General features: G+C 39.8%; 1 long non-coding RNA gene across 4 annotated transcripts in view; it reads left to right on the top strand.

Moving 5' to 3' along the window:
- Positions 1 to 8,961, top strand: part of LOC147584492 (uncharacterized) — a 167,973-nt gene extending 159,012 nt beyond the window's left edge. For 3 of the 4 annotated variants that reach the window (XR_015250483.1, XR_015250482.1, XR_015250480.1), the window contains one exon: positions 1,467 to 3,478. This is a non-coding gene — a long non-coding RNA (uncharacterized LOC147584492). Of the gene's footprint in view, positions 1 to 1,466; positions 3,479 to 8,735 lie in introns of those variants that run through there. The other variant, XR_015250481.1, reaches the window with a different exon arrangement.
- Positions 8,962 to 21,809: the final 12,848 nt, after the last annotated feature.

The raw sequence follows: 21,809 nt of genomic DNA, 5'->3' as shown, positions 1-21,809 counted from the left end.
TACTCTAATTTCAGGTCATGATCTCAGGTTCTCCACCCTCTCAAAACAAACAAACAAACAAACAAACCTACACACACACACACACACACACACACACACACACACACACACACAAAACTAATTCTTCTTCTGTAAGGATGAGAGAAAAATTTCCAGATACATTAAGGAATTCAGTAGTTCAAATGGGGAGGATCAGACATGAGCATTCAGATACAATAATCTCTAGTAAAACAGACCTCCTGTAGAATAAAGGGAAGAACTTTGGGGTTGGGGGAGGTCATTTTCTTAATTAGATTCACAAGGATCCTTTTTTGAGCTTCTTAAGTGCAAACTTCCACAAAAACATACATGTTGAGACACAAAAAACAAATCTTGGCAATAAAAAGAAGAGTAGGTACAGGACACTCTTCCAGAATACGCAGAGCATAACCTTTAAGATTGGGGAATTCAAGAAAGAAAATTCAAGAGGCAGGAAATGTTGAAGTATGAGAAGTAATACCATGATTGTGTGGGTTCCGGAAGGAGAAAATAGTGGCTGAATGAGAAGAAATAATCAAGTAAACAAAAGAAGGCAGCTTCTCTGAATTGAAACAGTCAGCCTTTTATATGGAGCAGGGTTAGTGTAGACTTAGGGGGTATGAACAGAGTCAGGTGGAAGCAGTCAGCTGGGAGAAAAAAGTCACCAAAGCAGGGGTGGGGGGGTGGAGTTTGAATGACATTAGGCTTCTTACTTGCAACATTAACGTTAGAAAATCTTAGAGAAAATGTATAGATTTCTGGGGAAAAAAAAGTGTTAGGTTTCAAGAATTATATTCCAAGCCAAGCTCTTGTCTAAATGCAAAGGCAAATGAAAGCCTGGCTCAGATTTAAAAGAATTCAGAAATTAGATGACCTGTGTATGCTTTTGGAAAAACAGAACTTAAAGTAGACCTTCAAGCAAAAATTAATCAAAATAAAGAATTTAATAAAGACACAGACATGTTTTAGGAAAAAAAGAGCAGTGAGCAAGAAAAACGTAGATGAAAATCTAGAGAATCGCTTGTAATGTGGTTGTGAAATTATGTACAATTTATAACAAAGAATTTTAAACAGAAAAATGTATATAATTTTAAAAACCTCCTAAAGATGGGGGAGGGGGAGAAAGAGAGAGAGTTGGAGAAGGAGAGAGTAAAGTGTGATGTGAAGTTTTTCTTGTCGAACCAGGAGGGTCTGTATCGGTAACTTCATTCTTGACATTAATGGAGAATAAATTAAAACACATTTAAAAACATTAAACAAAACCAATTTAAACTGAGGCCATTGGAAAAGAAAGAAAAAAAGGGAAGCATTATTATTTCAAAGGATGGCAAAGTGTGTATGTGTGTGTGACAGAGAGAGAGAGAGAGAGAGAGAGAGAGAGAGTGAATGAGAGCGTGAGACTGAGATTTAGAGAAATACCAATTAGGTTTCTCTATTACAACTTCAAGGCCATGATGGAAGAACGGATTTACCTTTCTCTAAAACTGAACAAAACATGTGAGGTGACTACTTTTAGGCACTGGAAAATAGTGCAGGACTCCGGTCTCAGCAAGACAGGAAATAAATGAGGTGAGCACCACATCCAACCTGATGTTATGTCTGGGGGCGCTTTGCTGAACTGGCACTAAGTGAAGAGCCCAGGTGAAGAACATCAAGTCGTACTGAGCCGAGGAGACAGAAATGGCAGTAGAGGTCATGAAGAGGCAGTTGGGATTCACGGGATAGAATTCCAGAGGCAAATGAGCTCTGCAGAAGGGACATGTCAGAAGTCTGTGTGGAGATTCTTCTTACCTCTGGCTAAGAGCTGCTCTGGGCTTTGCCTGTACAGGGTAAGATTCTGTAAGACCTCTTGATTCTGCAAGACCACGGCTGCTGTGGCACTAAGAGATGAATGGAAATGCCAAAAGTCACGTAGTGCTAAAATATATTGGAGTTTTGACCCAACGATGGCGGAAAGACTTCATTGAGCACACGGGGCATTTGACTGAGACCCCAGGAAGGCCACTCTTTTGGAATAAGGAGTAGGAGCATATCCTAGAATTGAGGTCAAAATCAATATAGATTTGCTCAAAGAAAGCATAAAATGAAGCCTGAAGGATTAAAAGAATGAACCTGTTGTGTAGTTGCTGGCCAGAACCAAACATTACACCTTAAAAAAAAAGTTGTTTTTTTTTTTATTTTTGAGAGAGAGAGAGTACACAGAGGAGAGGAGCATTCCTGGAATCCCAAGCAGGCTCTGCATTGTCAGCACCAAGGCCCACACAGGGCTCAAACTGAGGAACCAGGATATCATGACCTGAGCCAAAATCAACAGTCAGACCTTTAACCTACTGAGCCACCCAGGCGCCCCCAAACATAACACCTTTAAATGAGGGACAAGATAATCCAGATGCTGTGCAATGTATCATTTGTAACGTGCAGCATGCAATAAACATTAATACATATGCAAAGAAGCAGGAAAATGGTACTCATAATCAAGATTAAAAAACAGACAACCAAAAGAGATCCTGAAAACGGCTCAGATTTTGGAGCTAGAACACAGTTTAAAAATGGTGATTGTAAGCATGTTCAAGGATTTAAAGACAAAAAATGGACATAATGAACAGGTTGGGAAATCTCAGAAATACAAGCTGTACAAAACTATCAATTAAAAATACTAGAAGTTACAATTTCCCTCAGTGGCTTAAGAGGAGATTGGATACTGCAGAATAAAAAGTATGAGAACCTGAAAATAGATCAATTAGAAAATATCAAAACTGAACAACAGAATAAATTTTATTTTCTATTTTCTAAAATGAACAGAGCCTCTGTATCTTGTAGAATGATCTCACTTGTCTTATATGTAATTGAAATCTCTGAAGACAAGGAAAAAAAAGAATGGGTCAGAACTATTTGAAGAAATGATAACCTTAAATATTCAAAATTGGAAAAAAAAATCAATCTACAGATGTAAGAAAGTCACAAAACCAAAAGCAATATATCTCTCAAAATAATCTTTAAGATTAGAGGTTAAAAAATATCTTGAAAGGACTATACCTTAATACAATTTTACTTAATACAATTTAGCTCCAGTAGTCATGGAGCTAAAAGAAATGGTGAAGAAAGTTCATTGGGCTGAAGATAAAATTTCGGATGATACTAAGGAATGAACATAATTGGGAATGGTAAATATGTGGTAAATAAGAATTTTATTTTCCTACCTTTAAGTTTCCTTAACATACTCGATTGGTTCAAGCAAAAGTAAGAACAATGCATTGTGATATTTTTAGCATATGTAATGATAACACATGTCCATAGCATTAAGAATTGCAGGGGTTAAGTGGAATTCTACCCTTGAAAGATCTGGATATTCTACATGAAATGTTATAATATTAATTACAAGTAGACTCAAGCTCAGGATATATACTCGAATTCCTAGAGCAATCACTAATAAACACACATACACACACACACACGCACACACACACACAAACCAAAAAGCAAATAAAATGGAGTACTAAAAAATATTTTATTGGATCAAGAAGGCCAGAAAGAACAAAGAAACACACATGATATGGGACAAATAAAAAGCAAATTGCAAGATGATAGAATTCAACACAATCATATTAATACTTATATTGACTGAGAATGCACTAAATATTCCAGTTAATAATAAATTTCATAATAAAAAAAGGTCAATTCATTAAGAAGACACAACAGTTTGAAATGTGTATTCATCTAATTACTGTGTTTGACATAGCTCCTGGCACATATAACTATTTTTAATGCAAGGATGACTCAACACAAGGAAATCCATTAATGTAATTCACTATATAAATAGATCAAAGGAGGTAAAACTCATGACATTTCAATATGGGAGAAAATGCATTTGCTAAAATTCAATCATCACTCTTGATTAAAAACAAGTAAACAATAACTCTCAGCAAGCTTGCAATAGAAGGAAACTTTCTTAAGCTGATAAACGTTAGCATAAACCAAGAGCAAATATTTGATGTAAAACATTACAATCGTTCCTACTAATGTTCCTAAGATAAATTTGCTCCCAGCATTGTTGCTATTTAATCTTGTAATGGAGAGTCTAACTAATGCAGTAAGACAGAAAAGAGTAATATATATACATATATACGTATGTATGTGTATATATATATATATATATATATATATATATATATATGTATATATACTATGAAGGAAAGACACAGATAAAATTATTTGCAAACAAGAGATTGTCTTAGAAATCCAAGAAAAAAATTTACTAGAATCAGTACAATATTGAATATGAGGTTTAGGTAAATCAAAAACAAAATCAGTGGTTTCTTATATATTATCAACAATACATTAAAAAAATGAAACAGAGAAAAAGGAACTTATTCTCACCAAGAGAAAAACTATAAAGCTGTGGGGAAGGGGTGCGTGGGTGGCTCAGTTGGTTAAGCTTCTGGCCCTTGGTTTCAGCTCAGGTCATGATCTCACACTTCGTGAGTTTGAGCCCAGCATCTCACTCTGTGCTGACAGTGCGCAACCTCCTTGGAAGTCTCTCTCTCCCTCTCTCTTTGCCCCTCTCCTGCTTGCTCTCTCTCACTCTCTCTCAAAATAAATAAATAAACCTACTTTTTTTTTTTTTAAATGAAGGTGTAGGAAAAAAAAATAAACAACCCAGTAAATGCAGGTAGTCCCTTCCTAAATGGAAAGACACTATTTTTGAGATAGAAATCTTCCCAAGTTGATATAGAACTGTAGTGCAATCCTTATCATTATATATGGAACTTAAGCTGATTCTATAGGTCACATGATAGAAGAAAATAGCAAGTAATAGCCTGTAAATCTCTGAGAGGAAAAAAATTGTAGTAACTTCTCCTGCAGAAATTAAAACACATTTGAAAATAGAATTGTGGTAGTGTAGGATTGGTGCAGGTGTAGGCAGAGATAGTCACAAGGAAGACTGTATAGAATTTAGAAACATGAGTCTGTACACTGGGATTTGGCATTGTTGGGAGCATTGAATCTCAAGCCAGGCTGAAGTCGCTGTGCATTCTTGGGCAAGTTACTTCAACTCTCTGTCTTAGTTGGCTTCTGTGTAAAATAGTGACCATTTACCACCCATATACGAGGGTTGTTGGGAAGATTAAAGAACTTAATATACAAAGAGCCCTTAGAAGAGGGCTTGGAATATGGTCAGAACTATGTAAGTGTTAGCTGCTATGAATCATAAAGATAATAAACAAATCAGTAGGAAGAATATAGATTACTTCTTAAATCAGGGCAAAGATTGGTGGGTTATCAATTTTGAAAGAAATACACCTGGGGTGATGAGTTGTTCATTCTGAGAGAAATGTACACATACCTTGCATAGTACTCAAAAAACTCAACATTAAGTTATTAGATGAAAGTATAGAAAAAAAATAAGTGTGGAATGAAGAAATGCTGTTTAAGCAAGATAGAAAACATGAGAGTCATAAAAAAAATGACATATTTAAATACATAAAAATTAAAAAGAGTAACAACATTAACTGACAACATACAGCCTGAGAATGTCTGCATGATATTAACAGAGGATTAATATCAATATGAATCAATAGGAAAAAAACACTCCGATAGAAAAATGAACACTGGGGGTGCCTGGCTGGCTCAGTCAGTAGAGCACACAACTCTTGATCTTGGGGTTTTGAGTTAAAGCCCCACATGGGACAAAGAGTTTACTTAAAAAAAAAAAAGAACAGTGAGGTGGGAGGTGCCTGCCTGGGTGGCTCAGTTGGCTGGGCATTTCACTGTTGGTTTCGACTCAGGTCATGATCTCATGGGTTCGTGGGTTTGAGCCGCACATCAGGCTCTGTGCTGACAGTGTGGACCTGCTTGGGAATCTCTCTTTCCCTGTCTCTGCTCCTCCCCCACTTTCTTGCCCCCCCCCCTTTCTCAAAATAAATAAATAAGCTTTAAAAAATAAAAAAAAACAATGGATATGTAAAGTAACACAGGTATTCAATATGCTCTATAAAAGTGTTCAACCTCATTGGTAGAGAAATATAAATTAAGGTGGTACATTTTAAGGGATTTTAACTCATCAATTTAGCAAAAATCTAACAGCTTGATAATACCTAGGGTTAGTAAGGATGTGGTAAATGACACTTTGCTGGTAGGAGGGTAGGATGACAAAATATTCTTTGGAGGGCAACTTTTCCAGTATCTATTAACATACAAACTGTCTATCTTTGTTGACTTTGCAGTTCCATGTTGAGGAGTTTATTCTAAAGAATATTTCATGTGCACATGGACTAAAGGTCTGTGTGTGAAAATGATCCCAGCAGGATTGTATATAATCGTGAAAAAGGGGCAAGCCAAACACTGATCATTAGAAGAGCAGTTAAATAAATTCTGGTGAACCCATAATGTTGAATACTATACAAGTAATGAAAAGGATGAAGTATGTGTATTTCCTATTTTTTTAGAAGATTTTATTTTTAAGCAAGCTCTATACCTAATGTGGGGCTCGAACTTAAAACCCTGAGATCAAGAATTGCATGCTCCAGCGCTAGAGCCAGCCAGATGTCCTTGTGTATTTCATATTTTAAATTATAGATAGGTGGTAACTCTCCAAGGAAGATTAAAAAAAAAAAAAAGTAAATGTTTCAAGACAGTTCCTCCCTGTATTATTTCACCCGTGCACACACATGCTGGTAAACATGGAAGGGCGTAGGAAAAATATGGAAACAATAGTACTTAACTGTGAACCCTGGCTAACTCTGGATTGTGGTGGAGGAAATACAACCTCACATGTTTGGTCTTTACCCTTAGGTACACCTTAAACTCATTATAATGAAAGCATGCTCCTATACATCCTGTATAACAAAGAACAATGAAACACAGTAGACCACTAATGATTGCAGACATTGAAGAAGCATCAAGAGGCGGACTATTTTCCTGGCAAATGGTCTTAACTTAGCAGCTAATCTACATTATTTTAAAACTGTTAGAGAGCAAACACATGAAATATTTTAATTATTTTAATATGGCTAACATCCTGAAACCAAAGCCGACAAAGATAAGCCGTAACTCCAACAAAGCTACAGTTCATACTCAGAGGCACAGATGCAGACATTTAAAATAAAATACTAGGAGGGGCACCTTGGGTGGCTCAGTTGGTTAAGTGTCCGACTTCAGCTCAGGTCATGATCTCATGGTCTGTGAGTTTGAGCCCTGCGTCAGGCTCTGTGCTGACAGCTCAGAGCCTGGAGTGTGCTTTGGATTCTGTGTCCCTCTCTCTGCCCCTCCCCTCCTCACCCTCACGCGCGCGCTCTCTCTCTCTCTCTCTCTCAGAAATAAAGAACCACTTAAAAATAAAATAAAATATGAGGAAATCCAGTTAGTGCACCACAATGAAGTGATTAATGTGTAGTCCATAAATGCAAGAGTGGTTTAACAGTATGACAAGTATTAATGCCTTTCATACGCTAAAAGAGACAAAGAAGCACCTGATTTTCTAGCACCCTTCCCATCACTGACTGAGTCATTCATTCGACAAATTTTTAGAGCCAGGCCTTATTCTCAGTTCTGGGATAAAATCAGACACTGATCCTGTACCATTAGAAACATGAGTACACGGGGCGCCTGGGTGGCGCAGTCGGTTAAGCGTCCGACTTCAGCCAGGTCACGATCTCGCGTCCGTGAGTTCGAGCCCCGCGTCAGACTCTGGGCTGATGGCTCAGAGCCTGGAGCCTGTTTCCGATTCTGTGTCTCCCTCTCTCTCTGCCCCTGCCCCGTTCATGCTCTGTCTCTCTCTGTCCCCAAAATAAATAAACGTTGAAAAAAAAATTAAAAAAAAAAAAAAGAAACGTGTTGTAGGGAGGAAAACAAACTAAAAAAATGTTAATGCTGAGGTATGAGAGAGTACTTAGATAGGGAAAATAGTAGAGAATAAACAGATGATCAGATTTCTATCTGAAATCAGTAGAAAATAATATTCATGTTGGGGGAAACCAGAAGTATTTTTATTCCAGTCGAGAGCAATATATAACTACTCATTCTATCATTAAAGCTGTATTCAACAAGTTGTAACCAATGCAATAGCATCGGGGAAACAAGAGTCCTATGCATGGGATGGAAAATTGTCACATAACGATGATAATTACTGAAGATATCCAGTCACAAAAATGCTAGAAGTGTGCATGCAGTCCGGTGGCAAGTTACAAAATAGAGGGAGTGCTTTTTAAAATATATTAGCAACAGTTGTTTAGTGGGGAAAAAAATGTCATCATCACAGCAAAAGATAATGTAACATGCCTTGATACAAAGCACAGAAAACACCCAAGACCCATAATAAGAAAATGGTAAAACTCTGAGGATGAAAAAAGAAGTCCTAACCATCTTCTTAGAAAGAAATACTCAGAATTTATATAAAGATGTCATTTCTCCCTAAATCATTTATAAAGTCAATGGAATTTTAGTGGAAATAGTAATGTAATTTGAGGGGAGGGGAATTTAGAGAGTGTTCTTATTTAAAATTTGAATCTTTATTTTTGTCCAAGATACATATTGACTTTAAGTATGATGAGTTCTGCTAGCTTGTAACAGCAATCCTCAGCTTTCCTCTTTCCAGCTTTTGATTCACACTTCCAGAGTGGATAGTACCCAACATTTTGAGCAGCTTTTACTGGTGTTTACATCTTTATTTTCCAGCAAGAGGATTTTTCTGCTAATTAAGTTTTGTTTTCCCTTTGCAGTTTTGGAGATTATCACTTCACTTCTTACTGTGAAAGGGAATGCTGAATTCTCTGATCCACTTTTCAAACCTCAACCAGACTCCCTCCGCCATCCCCAACCTACACATCTCACAAATGTGTATCTATTTCACTTTCTCTTCACTCTGACAATATTTTTGGTTCTCTCGGTGTTCAATGTTAAAATCATTATGTCTATGTAGATATTGTTAAACATAGCTGAGTCTCACAGTATTCTATGCTTTGCCTTCATGTATAATTAGCTTTTCTGGAAGTTAACAATTTTCTCCCTTTATTGTTGTTGTTAATGTCGTCGTTGTTGTTGTTGTTGTTGTTTTAAGAAAATTCTGTACTCAACGTGGGGCTTGAATTCAAAACCCTGAGATCAAGAGTTGTATGCTCTACCGACTGAGCCAGCCAGGCGCCCCAGTAATTGTCGACTTTTAAATTTGCTTTGTTATTGAGACAATTGACAGAGCCAAGAGAGCGAGGGAGAGAAGTGTGAGAGAGAAGGAAAAAACAAAAGGAGAAAAGAACTTCTCAACTCAGTCGAACACTTGAGAAAAGCCTGAGTCTTTGACTTTTGCTTCAAAGTGTATGTACTGGATGAGCCTTCTACTTCCCGGTGGACTGGTTACTGTCTAGACTCGCTGCTCAGCTTTGTCAGGATCTTCCCTTTATTGCGATCCCCGGAACATTCCTTTTCCTTTTGCTGATGTTGGAGCTCCCACATGCTGGCGACCATGTCTTCCTCTTTCATGGTTTATACCTTTGTTTGCGGGGGGGGGGGGGGGGGGGGGGGGAATGCTTCCTCTAGTAGGTTGCAGGGAACTGTGCTGTGAAACTCACCTAGGGAGGAGATAACACTGCCACTGTCCACGAGGCACTAGAGAAAACTGCTGTTGGCTTTGCCATTCCAGATCAGACCAACCAGGGGCACCCTCTGGGCACCCTGTGCTGCCATCCCTGTCCCGCAGTGATGCCAGAAGCCCCTGTGGCCGTCCGCTCCTGCCAGTTAGCAGCTCTGCTATTGTCTTTTGAATTCATCTCTCAGACCCTTTTCCTCAATATACCTTTCCAAGCCACATTTCTAAATGTTAAGAAACGTTAATCCTAAGAAAATCTCCTCCATTCCTTCTATGCAGGTTGGAATAATTCAGGCTACATCAGGTAGTGCCCCAGAAGGTTCATGCTCATCGGTTAGGTAGGTAAAACCAGTCTGTTTGACAAATCTGGTTTACAATTTTAAGTAAACATACATGGTTTTTTATAGCAAACATTTCAGCAAGCATAGTTACCCGTAACACATGGTCTAATTGAAAGATCGTAAGCCAACGTTCGGCGGAAATATTAAAAATAAACCTTCAAATATTACATGAAAGCTTTGTATTTAACAGACTTAGGCAGAAACTCAACTTTTTTGGTGACAGAATACAGAATAACTATAGTTTTCATTTAAATTTCTTGGTAACAGGTAGGTACATAATTGCTAAATATTACTTACCAATTTTTGAAGTTCTAATAGCCAGAGCAAAAAGGAAAAAGACTTTTAAAAAATTCTTTGAAAAAATAAGATCTGTTTCTGTTATTCCAGTAACTTTTTATTTTTTAGTTTTTGAGTGGGAGAGAGACAGACAGAGCATGAGCGGGGGAGGGGCAGATGGCAGGGGACAGAGTCCCAAGCAGGTTCCAGGCTCTGAGCTGTCAGCACAGAGCCCACCATGGGGCTCGAACCCACGAACCATGACATCGTCACCTGAGCTGAAGTCAGACATTTAACTGACTGAGCCACCCAGGTTCCCCTCCAGTAACATTTTCTCTCAAATGCTTAAGAATATCATTAACCTGGTGAAATATGAAGATGAAATTATTTTCTGCAAGTCCATGGGTTTAAATGTGTTTTTAATAGAAGGTTAATAACAGGAACCAGAGACCATTGATCTGATATTTAACCTTATTTTCTACTTGTGTTTAGTATTCTTGCTTTGCACAGCAAATTTTCTTTTCTCTCCATTGAAAACTGGGAAAATCTTCTTAATCTCAGCATAGGGACCAAAGGACATTTGTGTTAACATCAGTCATCTCTCCTTGGGGGTAATCTTTGACAATGTGAAGGAAATGACATTGGTTTTAAGGGATTGGAACACAAATGAGGGAGAAGAAAGTTAAGAAATAGGGAAGGAAATGATAACAGCTCCTTACAAGCCTTGTGCTATTTAAATTCACAAAATGAATCAGAGAAGAGTTGTAAGTACGTTCCTGTTCCAACTTAGACAAACTTCGAGTTGAATATTATCCATCAGGAGTTATTAAAAATTTATCCTTCAGATAATGCTTCAGATTTGGAGCAATATGACTTCGAAAGACATGTAAGGAAAAAGGTGTAGGGTTGCAGGACAGCTTTTATGGCCATTTCTCTGAGTTTCTCTGACCTAATTATATATCAGTTTTTTGATTAAAAGGACGCTGGGGGGAGGGCTGCTGGAGAGTGACTGAGGGTCACAGTTCTGTAATAAGCCTTCTGATTAGGATTGCATCCAAGAGCCCGTTGCAAGAGAAATTTCATTTGCAGGAGGATCTGAGCTTGAATTCTGAACAACTGCAGATGAGAAGAGGCAGTGGAAAGAGGACTTGGAAAAGGCTGAGTGTGACCCTCCGGGATGGTAAGGTTGGTAAATACGGGATGGGGATGGGGATCAAGATGATCATGCTTCGTCTGCCACCCACTGGCCAAAGAATGAGTTCCGCATAACTGGAATGCACACGTTTAAGGTTAGGATTTTTCCCAACCCATCGTTTCTTTCACTTTTCTGTGATGCAACCGGCTCTATTTTGAGCTTCCATTCTGTTTGGTGGTGGAAACTCAACCCAGCCAATTCCTTATCCTTCTCCTGAGATTTGAGGGTATAGGGGGAGAGGCTCTACGTTGCACTGGGGTGTCAGGTGGGGAGGGTGTAACCGCAGGTTATTATCTAGCCCGTCTGGCGTTTGCCGTGATGTAGAAATCCACCTGGATCCTCGCTGGCCTCACCCTGCTGCCATGACGTTCACATTCCTACAGCGTCCCTGGTTTTATACGCTTCATGCTGCTGTGTCTCCTTTCCTGGCTGCAAGCTCCACCAGCCCCCTCTCACCTAATGTCTCAGGTTGTGGAGATGACTTTTGGATGATGCCTCATGCCACTCTGAGACTGTGGGAAACTGGGGAGTTACCTCTGGCTCTGTCTGCATAGAGGCGCTGCCGCTTTGAAGTGTCTCAGTGCGTAAGTTTCCAGCTGTAGTAGGAAACTTACCTCAAACTGCCTCTAGGTAAGTTATTAGCTCATATAAGACATGAAGAGGTGAAGCGAGCTTCAGGGTGTGTTGATCCAACAGTTTCAAAATGCAGTCACAGAACTGGGTTCTCTCTGTCTCTCCGCCTGCCCACTGCCTGTCATCTTTACTCCAAAGTGGATACATGTCTTGGTTGTATGATAGCTGCCTGCGGACATGATGGCTTTGTCTTTTTCAACGTTTATTTATTTTTGGGACAGAGAGAGACAAAGCATGAACGGGGGAGGGGCAGAGAGAGAGAGAGAGACACAGAATCGGAAACAGGCTCCAGGCTCCGAGGCATCAGCCTAGAGCCTGACGCGGGGCTCGAACTCACGGAACGCAAGATCGTGACCTGGCTGAAGTCGGACGCTTAACCGACTGCGCCACCCAGGTGTCCCTTGTCTTTTGTATCTAGTTGGCTTCTCGAGCTTCTTTTTCAAAATGAAGTAGGACCTGCCCAGAAGCCTCTGGTAGAGCCCTCTTTATCTCTTGTTGGTATGGCTGGGTCACATGCTTATTTCCTTTTGTTGTTTTTACTTGAAGTTTTTCATCTGAATTCCAGTTAGTTAACATCCAGTGTTAAAATCACATGCTTATTTCTGAATCAATTTATTTTATTTTATTATTTTATTTTACTTTTAATGTTTATTTTTGAGAGAGAGAGAGAGCAAGGGGAGGGGCAGAGAGAGCGGGAGACACAGAATCTGAAGCAGGCTCTGGGTTCTGAGCTATCAGCACAGAGCCTGACGTGGGGCTTGAACTCAGGAACCGTAAGTCAGACGCTTAACTGACTGAGTCACCCAGGCGCCGTTGAATCAACTGGTTTCTGGTTGAACCCAGAAGCCAAGAGTGGAATCGCCGTCTCCTGAGGCACTTGTCTATGTGGAGCAGGGCTGAGTACCTGAAGAAAGTTTGGAATTTTTTAGGAAGAGAATGCGGAAAATGGATACTCTTTAGGCAATAAGATCAATCAGGAGTTGGTTAGGAAAACAGACCCCTCTGGGAACTTCAAGCTGAGCAAGATTTCACGTAGGGAAGGAAGCCACAAAATCACTGGAAAGGGTGGATGAGAGAAAAAGGAGGGGGTAAGGTAGTATGACTCAGTGTTCCGGAGATCCAGGAAGCTGTTCCTGGCCCTGTGGGAGACCACACCTTTCTAGCCCTGAATGCCTCTGAACCCATGCCTGAGCCTCTTACGCCCCTGCAGACCCAGGGCAGTCCTTACCAGGGGCACACTGCTACCACAGACAAAGTCAAGTGTGGCTCTTTCTTCCTTCTTCCCTTCACTCTTTTTTTTTGGAAAACAGATTTATTGAGATATAATTCACATGCCATGCGCTGGAACGATTTTAAGCATGCAGAGGGTACACAGTGAAACCTTGGTTTGTGAGCATAATTCCTTCTGGAAACATGCTTGCAATCCAAAGCACTCCTACATCCAAGCAAACTTCAAGAACCGTTGGCTCAGTGGTGGGCACGTGACATTCGGCATCATGTGCTACTCGTATTGCAGATTGTTGCTTGTTTATCAAGTTAAAATTTATTAGACGTTTGCTAGTCTTGGGGAACATTCGTGGAACAATTCAAGGCTTTACTGTAATTCACTGGCTTTAGCATATTCACAGAGCTTGTATCCGTCACTGCAATCCATGTCAGAACATTTTCATTACCCCCAGAGAAACCCTTTCTCCTCAGACGTGACCCCACTTTCAATCCCCTTACTCATCCTGCCCCCCACCTCCCTACCCCCCACCCTAGACAGAAATGAATCTCCTTTTTGTGTCTGTAGATTTGCCTACTTTGGACATTTCATACAAATCGATTTTCATAATATGCGGTCTTCTGTGATTGGATTCTTTCACTTAGCGTAACATTTTCAAGGTTCATTCACGTTGTAGCATGTGTCAGTATTCATTTGTTTTTATTGCTGAATATTCTTCCAGTGGTATGAATATACTACATCTTATTTATCCATTCATCAGTTAACGGACCTTTGAGTTGTTTCCACCTTTTAGTTGTTAATTATGCTGCCATGAACATTCATGCACAAGTTTTTATATGGATGTATAGATGTTGGGCATAGACTTAGGAGTAAAATCACGAGGACTGCCATGAAGGACTGCTAAGCTGTTTTCCAAAGCAGATGAACCATTTCACATTCCTACCAGCAGTGTATGAGGGTTCCAAAATTCCTCCACCTCCTCAACAACACTTGTTGTTATCTTTTTATTTTTTAATTTTTTAATGTTTACTTTAAGAGAGCGAGAGAGCGCGTGAGGATGAATGGGGGAGGGGCAGCGAGAGAGGGAGGCACAGAATCCGAAGCAGGCTCCAGGCTCTGAGCTGTCAGCACAGAGCCCGACGCGGGGCTCGAACTCACGGACCGCGAGATCATGACCTGAGCCGAAGTCAGCCGCTTAACCGACTGAGCCACCTAGGCGCCCCTATTTATTTACTTTTAAGAGAGAGAGCACACGTGGGGGCAAGGACAGAGAGACAGAGAGAGAGAGAGACAGAATCTGAAGCAGGCTCCAGGCTCTGAGCTGTCAGCACAGAGCCCGACGCGGGGCTTGAACTCACGGACCGCAAGATCATGACTTGAGCTGAAGTCGGACGCTTAACCGACTGAGCCACCCAGGCGCCCCATCTGTCTTTTTGATTATAGCTTTTCCTACTGAATATGAAATGGTATCCTGTTATGCTTTTCACTTGCATTTCCCTGGTGGTAAATGATGAATATCTTTTCTTGTACTTGTTGGCCATTTGTGTTTCTTTTTGGAGAAATATTCCTCAGAGCCTTTGTCCATTTTTAATTAGACGATTTGTGTCTTTATTACTGAGCTATAGCAGTTTTCAATATGTTCTAGATACAAGTCCCTCATTAGGTATATGGCTATGAATATAGCCACTTACTTAGTTTATAACGGGAGGTTTGCTTCTTTTGACCCCCTGCAGCTGCCCCTTCTAATTTTTTTTAATGTTTATTTACTTTTGAGAGAGAGAGAGAGAAAGAGAGCGAGTGAGTGTGAGCAAGCGGGGGAGGGGCAGAGAGAGAGGAAGACACAGAATCTGTCTGCACAGAGCCTGATGTGGGGCTCGAACTCATGAACCAGGACATCATGACCTGAGCTGAAGTTGGATGCTTAACTGACTGAGCCACCTAGGCACCTCAGTTCTAGTTCTGTTGTTAGGGAAATATTTCTATAAATTAATGATGAAGTAGAAAATTGGCCAACCAAGAGTGGCCCTGAGTGAAAGCACCATTTCCCGGTTGAATAGATCATATCAGGAATACTTTCTTGGGGCGCGTGGGTGGCTCAGTCAGTTAAGCTTCTGACCTCAGCTCAGGTCATGATCTCACGGTTCGTGAGTTCGAGCCCTGCATTGGACTCTGTGCTGACAGCTCAGAGCCTCAAGCCTGCTCTAGATTCTGTGTCTCCGTCTCTCTCTCCCCCTCTCCCACTTGTATTGTCTCCCTCTCTCTCAAAAATAAATAAACATGAAAATTTTTCTTAAAGAAGTCAGGTTTTTCAAAAATGTTTTTATTTGTTAAGTTTTAAAATACATCAAAATTAGAAACAATGGTACTGATGAGCTAGATTTAACTATTCTTTACATTGTGCCATAGTCACTTCGTCTCTCTGGTTTTTATTCTATCATCCCATAGTCAATGAAAAAATCAAAATTTTAGTCCTAAATGCTCCAGCACAGATCTACAAAGAGTTGGAGTATACTCTATCAAAACCACAATACTTTTATCACAGCTAACAAAATTGACAATAATTTCATATAATCACTTAATATCTGCTATATAATATCTCTACCTGTATGTTTTTGCCCATGACACTGATTTTTCTAAGAGTTCAGAGTGGTTTTCTTATAGAAAGTACACATTTTGGGCTGATTATTTCTTTGTAGTCTTGCCTAACATGACTTAAGGTTGCCAGATTCTATTCTGAAAAAGGAAAATTTGAGACACACATCCAGAGTTGTCCCATAGAACTTTCTCTAATGATGGACATGTTCTATAACTATGCTATTCATTGTGGAAGCCACTATTACATGGGTATTCAGCACTATAAGTACAGCTCTTACAACTGAGGAACTAAATTTTAATTTAATTATTTTAAGTCTTAAATTTAAGTAGCCATGTGTGGCTAGTGCCCACGGAATCATTTGCCTAACAAAAAAGTGGAAATAATGTACCTATGTTCTGCCTGTACATGGCAGGGATTTGATGAATGCTGGCCTTCCTCTCTTTCAAATACATACTTTTCTTTGAGAGAGACAGAAACAAAGGAAGAAAGGGAGAGAGGGTGAGTGAGGGAAGGGCAGAGAGAGAGGGAGACACAGAATCTGAAACAGGCTCCAGGCTCTGAGCTGTCACTGGGCTTGAATTCCCATGAAATCATGACCTACCTGAGGCAGAGTCAGATGCTTAACCGACTGAGCCACCCGGGCGCCCTATATCTGCATCTTTAACATATATATATAAGGCTTAAGCGTTACAGTGCACATTTCCTGATATAGATGACCGTGTACATTAACTTTCCATTTAAATTGTTTATAGTGTGTGGTTGAAATTACTTAGACCAAGCAAGGACAGTGAGGTTCAATACTGGATCTCTTATTCCAATTCAGAAAAAGGATGTTTTTTTCCATGAGATTGACACTTGAAAGATTGAAGCTGGAGCTCCTGAGAGCCTGCCTGATGGCAAACATAACCTGGAGAAGAGTAGAAGTGAGACTTGGAGGGGAAGACTTCATCTTGGCCCCTGGATCCAACTGTGCCTGCAGCCGACAATGTGGAATGAAGAGGATCAGGTCTGTAGGTGTCAGTTTTATGAGCTGATAAAGTCCTTGTTTCTTCCTAAGCCAATTAGAAGGGTGCTTCTGTCTTTTGTACCTGAAAGAGTGCTGTCAAAATTTAACAACCAAGGGGACAGAGAATTTGGAATCAGGCAGACTGGATTCTAATGAGCCGGTGATCCAGGGTCTGTGAGCATCTACAGATACTGAGATAATTACACCTTCCTCTTAGGCCTGTTGTGAGGACTAGATGAGATAGGACGATGTGCATGTGAGAGATACTCTGAATATGCTAGTTCCCTTTTTACACTTCCCCTGGGAGCTGAAATGACACCAGACCCTTGAGTCCTCACACAGTGTTTTCCTTTTCTATTGCTCCCTTAAAAGTTTTCCATTTATACCCAGATGTCATGTGAAGTCGCCTGGACCTATGTTAAAAGTTGAGAGGGGCATTTCCTACAATGGGTGATGGAATGAATGTTCCCTCTCTGGTTTTATAAGACAATCGGTTTAGGGAGCAGTCAGATTTGTCTTTGAAGGCAATACAGACCCAAATTGATGGCTGTGAATTTGTGTTGCCCTTCAGTCTTTTCCTTTCCGGATGCTGTCATCCATATAATGGGGATTTAATCTTGCTCTGGCTTTGCTCATATGGTGCAGTTTCTTTTGCCTTCTTAAATGTAGCCATGTGTAGAAGCGTCTCTATTGGTACTGAAGATTTACTTGCCTTTTATCATCATAGTGGATTTAAGTTAAGTAGCTTGATAATCAGACGGAATATAATTAGCTAATCATTTACAGGATTACCCAGGCTAAAAATCGACACAGTAAAATACAGTAAGCATGTTTATGCCCGTCTAAATCCTTGCATTAATAAAGGTGATCAGATTATACAATTCAAATGAATTTTCAAGAAAATATCCCTGGTATAGAGGATTAGAAATATATTTAAGCTAAATTTAGAATTCAGGAAAAGCAATCCTACAGCTTACTTTCCATTATTTTTTTTCCCCTTTCAACTAAGCTCTTAAGCTGAATAAATTAAAGTCTGCAAGATGTTTAAACAGTTCAGTCTATATTAGTATGCTGCGGTTTATTATAGAATACAGTTGTAAAATCATTGCCAAGTTGCCCCTAATACCTGCATAATCATAACTGGGAATCTCTAGCAAAGGCATCAATGTCCTGCTTACCTATTAATTTTAGCTCCTTATCTGTAATTACTCATCTCCTTCTTGAGAATCTGTCTCCTGTCCCCAGAGTCTCACCCCTGTCTCTGGAGCTCCGTATCGCATTTGTGAAACCATATTCCCAATCTGTCAGGCAAATGCTGCTTTCTGTGGTCTAATAGCCTATCTAAAATAAGCTCTTGTACCTTTAAGATTTTGTTCATTATTTTAAAAAACTTATCATAGTATGTTTCCAATTGTTTCAAAATTATGAAAAGTAATGCAATGTATCTTTAAAGGTAGGCAACTCCTAGGACCACATATCTTTCTTAAAGCAATTTTTGGTTGTGTTCCTTTGTCTTAGCATGGCAGCCAATTGTTATTTTCAGTCAATACTATAAGATTTCATCCCACCCCACACCCACCTCATCCCTATTTCCGTCCTATCAGGAGCATGACCATATGTGGCAGGATAAAAATTCAAAGTATTAATAAATCAAAATGTTCCCTATCTCTCAAGGGCTTCCTTAAAAATTTTTCTAAATGTTTGTTTATTTACTTATTTTTTAATTTTTAAAAAATGTTTATTTTTGAGACACAGAGAGAGAGCATGAGCAGGGGAGGGGCAAAGAGAGAGGGAGACATAGAATCTGAAGCAGGCTCCAGGCTCTGAGCTATTAGCACAGAGCCCAATGGGGGGCTCGAACTCACGAACCGCGAGATCATGACCTGAGCCGAAGTTGGACGCTTAACCAACTGAGCCACCCAGGCGCCCCCAAAAACCTAACTTTTAGTTAATGGTTTTTGCCTTTGAAGTCACACTCAGAAAATGTTTTATTAAACAAGACTTTTAAAAATAGTCACTGAGGTAATCTATTATCTTAATGGACTATTTCTCTCAACACTTAAGTCTTTTATCTGTTTGAATTTTGTTTTGTTGTAATGTACAAAATAAAGATGACTTGTATTTTTAGGTAGTGAAATGGTAGTGAATAGTTGCTATTTGCTTCTCTAATTTGATTCACAATTTTTTTTTTCTACAAAGAGCCCCTGATTTTCATTTATAGATCCACACCCCTTTTATTTTTCTGTTCATGTGTTTTGGGTAGTGCAGAAATAGGACATTAAGAGCCTGATATTCTTCAATTTACTCTTGACTAAAAGCACCTGCGGCAGAAACCATGGTCCTTCTGGTAATGGCACAGGCAATGTAAAGAAGCATGTAAAGAATATTAGAGAATATTAACATACCTATTACCATAAAATGAAACTGACAGCTGTATGTTTGTCAAATGTTTTATATCAAAGAAATGGGAGTTTATACATTTGTTTCCTAATACCTGTCTTTGAGGTATTATGTATGTTTCTCTGTAAGAAGGAACCTAAAAATGTATTCAGAACTTTGCTGGTTAGGGTATCCGAGAAATCGACTTCTCAGCCTTCTATTCTGTAGTAGACTGTTAGAGTGTTTTTTGAAGGAAACAATTTGCAGTTGTAACCCATGTTTGTCATAGAGGATTGGCTTCACCCACGGTTGGTAAGAGCTCACTTCCTATGACATCATGTAACCTAGTAGCTTCTCCCCCCGGTGCAAGAACCACAGCCCTTGGGGTGGCTCGCAGTGGCTTAGCAGGCTGCAAAACCAGAGAAGCCTTGCAAAGGGCTCCAATTCCCTTGTTTATCCCAATATGTTGTATAAACATAACTATCCTCTTAATGTAGTATGAAAAAGGCTGTGAGATGGTACATTTTAATAAAACAGTCTTCTGATTGAATGTGAATGATATTCCTGAATGTGAATTCACACACATGAAGTTTAAGGAAAGACTCTTTTGGGGGGCTATTGCTCTTCTGCCGTGTGAATACATCATGGCCATGGAAAGCTGTAAATCTCAGGCTATGATATTAATATTCTAGAGAGGAATGTTAGATAAGTAACAAAGGAGGCTGATAAAAATTCCCTGGGTTTTCAGAAAAGTTAAGACTTTGATTAATTAATTCTTTATATTCATCTCCTCCCCCTTTTATTGCAAAATGAGATAGTTATTATAATCTGAGAGATAAGACAGAATCTACTGAGAGCCATATTTGTGCGTCTCTGTGGTTTGGGCAAATGTGTTAAGCGAATGAAAGAAATTCACACTCTGGTGTGTCTTGGGTGGCTCAGTCAGCTGCAAGTCTGACTCTTGATCTCAGCTCAGGTCATGTTTTCACGGTCGTGGGATCGAGTGCCCTGTGGGGCTCCATGCTGAGTGTGGAGCCTGCTTGAGATTCTCTGTATCTCTTCCTGTCCCCCATGTCCCCCATGTCCCCCGCCCATGTGCTGTCTGTCTGTCTGTCTGTCTGTCTCTCAAATAAAAATACAATAAAAATAAATGCACATTGAGAATTCACTGGCCTTAAAAAATAATTTTCCACTTAAAAAAGATAAGTTCCCAGTGGAAAATAAAAATCCCGTGACTTATAAGACTTACGTTTAAACTGTATCCACTATTTTTGAGGCATTTAGTAGGCGCAAGGATGTCAATTGGTGCTTGAGATACATTAATAAAACGGATAGCCCTTTACTTGCAATGCTCATATTGTAGTGGGGAGAAGACAGATACCAAACAGTGAACATAATGAGTAAGTAAATTAGCACATTAGAAGGTAGAAAGCAATATGAAAACATGTGGAGCTTTTAAAAGGGGATTGGTTGTGCTGGGGGAGCAGGGATGTGGTGCGATGTTTGCTAGGAAGCTACACTGAGAAGTCATACTTGGAGTTGGAAATGAAGGAAACGAAACAGCCAGCCACACGTTCCAGGGAGGGACCTAAGGGGGTATAATACCAAGAGACCAATCTGTCTGGAGTGGAGCGAACAAGAGGACGGCAGAGTATGTAAAGAACTCCTTTCTACAACTTGACAAGAATAACCCAATTTTTTAAAAAAGGGTGAAGAACTTGAGTGGACATTTCTCCAAAGAGGAAAGGAATTACCAACAGCACATGAAGAGATGTCTGACATCAAAAAATCCAAACCAATACCACAGTGCCATACCACCTCACTCCTATAGAATAGCTACTCTCAGAAAAATAGATAGGTGGTGGTGGGGGGCATAGCAAGTGTCAGCAGGATGTGGAGATGTTGGAACCCTTCTGGACTCTTGGTGGGACTGTAAAATGGCGCAGTCACACGGAAAACAGTGTGGCGATTCTTAGGAAAATTAAAGATAGAATTACCGTGTGATCCAGCAATGTCACTTTGAGTGTTTATCCCGAATAATTGGAAGCAGAGTCTCTAAAAAATATGCATAAACCTATGCTCATAGTAGCCTTATTTACAAGAGCTGCAATGTGGAAGCAACCCAAGTTTCCATCCACAGATGAATGGTTAACAAAGTGTGGTATATATATTTATATACCATTCAGCCTTAAAAAGGAAGGAAATTCTGACATATATTGCAATATGGATGAACCTTGAGGACATTATGCTAAGCGAAATACATCAGTCACAAAAAGGCAAATACTGTATGATTCCACTTATGTATCTAGAGTGGTTACATTCATAGAGACAAAAAATAGAATGCTGGTTGCCAGAGGCTAGGGGAAAGGGAAATTGGGAGTTAATGTTTAATGGGTGCAGAGTCTCACTTTTGCGAGATGAAGAGTTCTGAGGATGGATGGTGGCTAAAATAGCCAGGAGCTCCCAGAGGCAGTGTTTAAGTGACAGGAAGCCACTTTCTCACCCACACTGGCCCTCCACTGGGTCATTCCCAACAAGATACAAAACCAGTAATACCGTT

This window comes from Puma concolor, chromosome A1 (assembly GCF_028749965.1).
Source record: "Puma concolor isolate L17-30 chromosome A1, mPumCon1.1.hap2, whole genome shotgun sequence".
Classification (NCBI taxonomy): domain Eukaryota; kingdom Metazoa; phylum Chordata; class Mammalia; order Carnivora; family Felidae; genus Puma; species Puma concolor.
The sequence above is the reverse complement of the archived record's forward strand: the minus strand, read 5'-3'. Positions and strand labels throughout refer to the sequence as shown.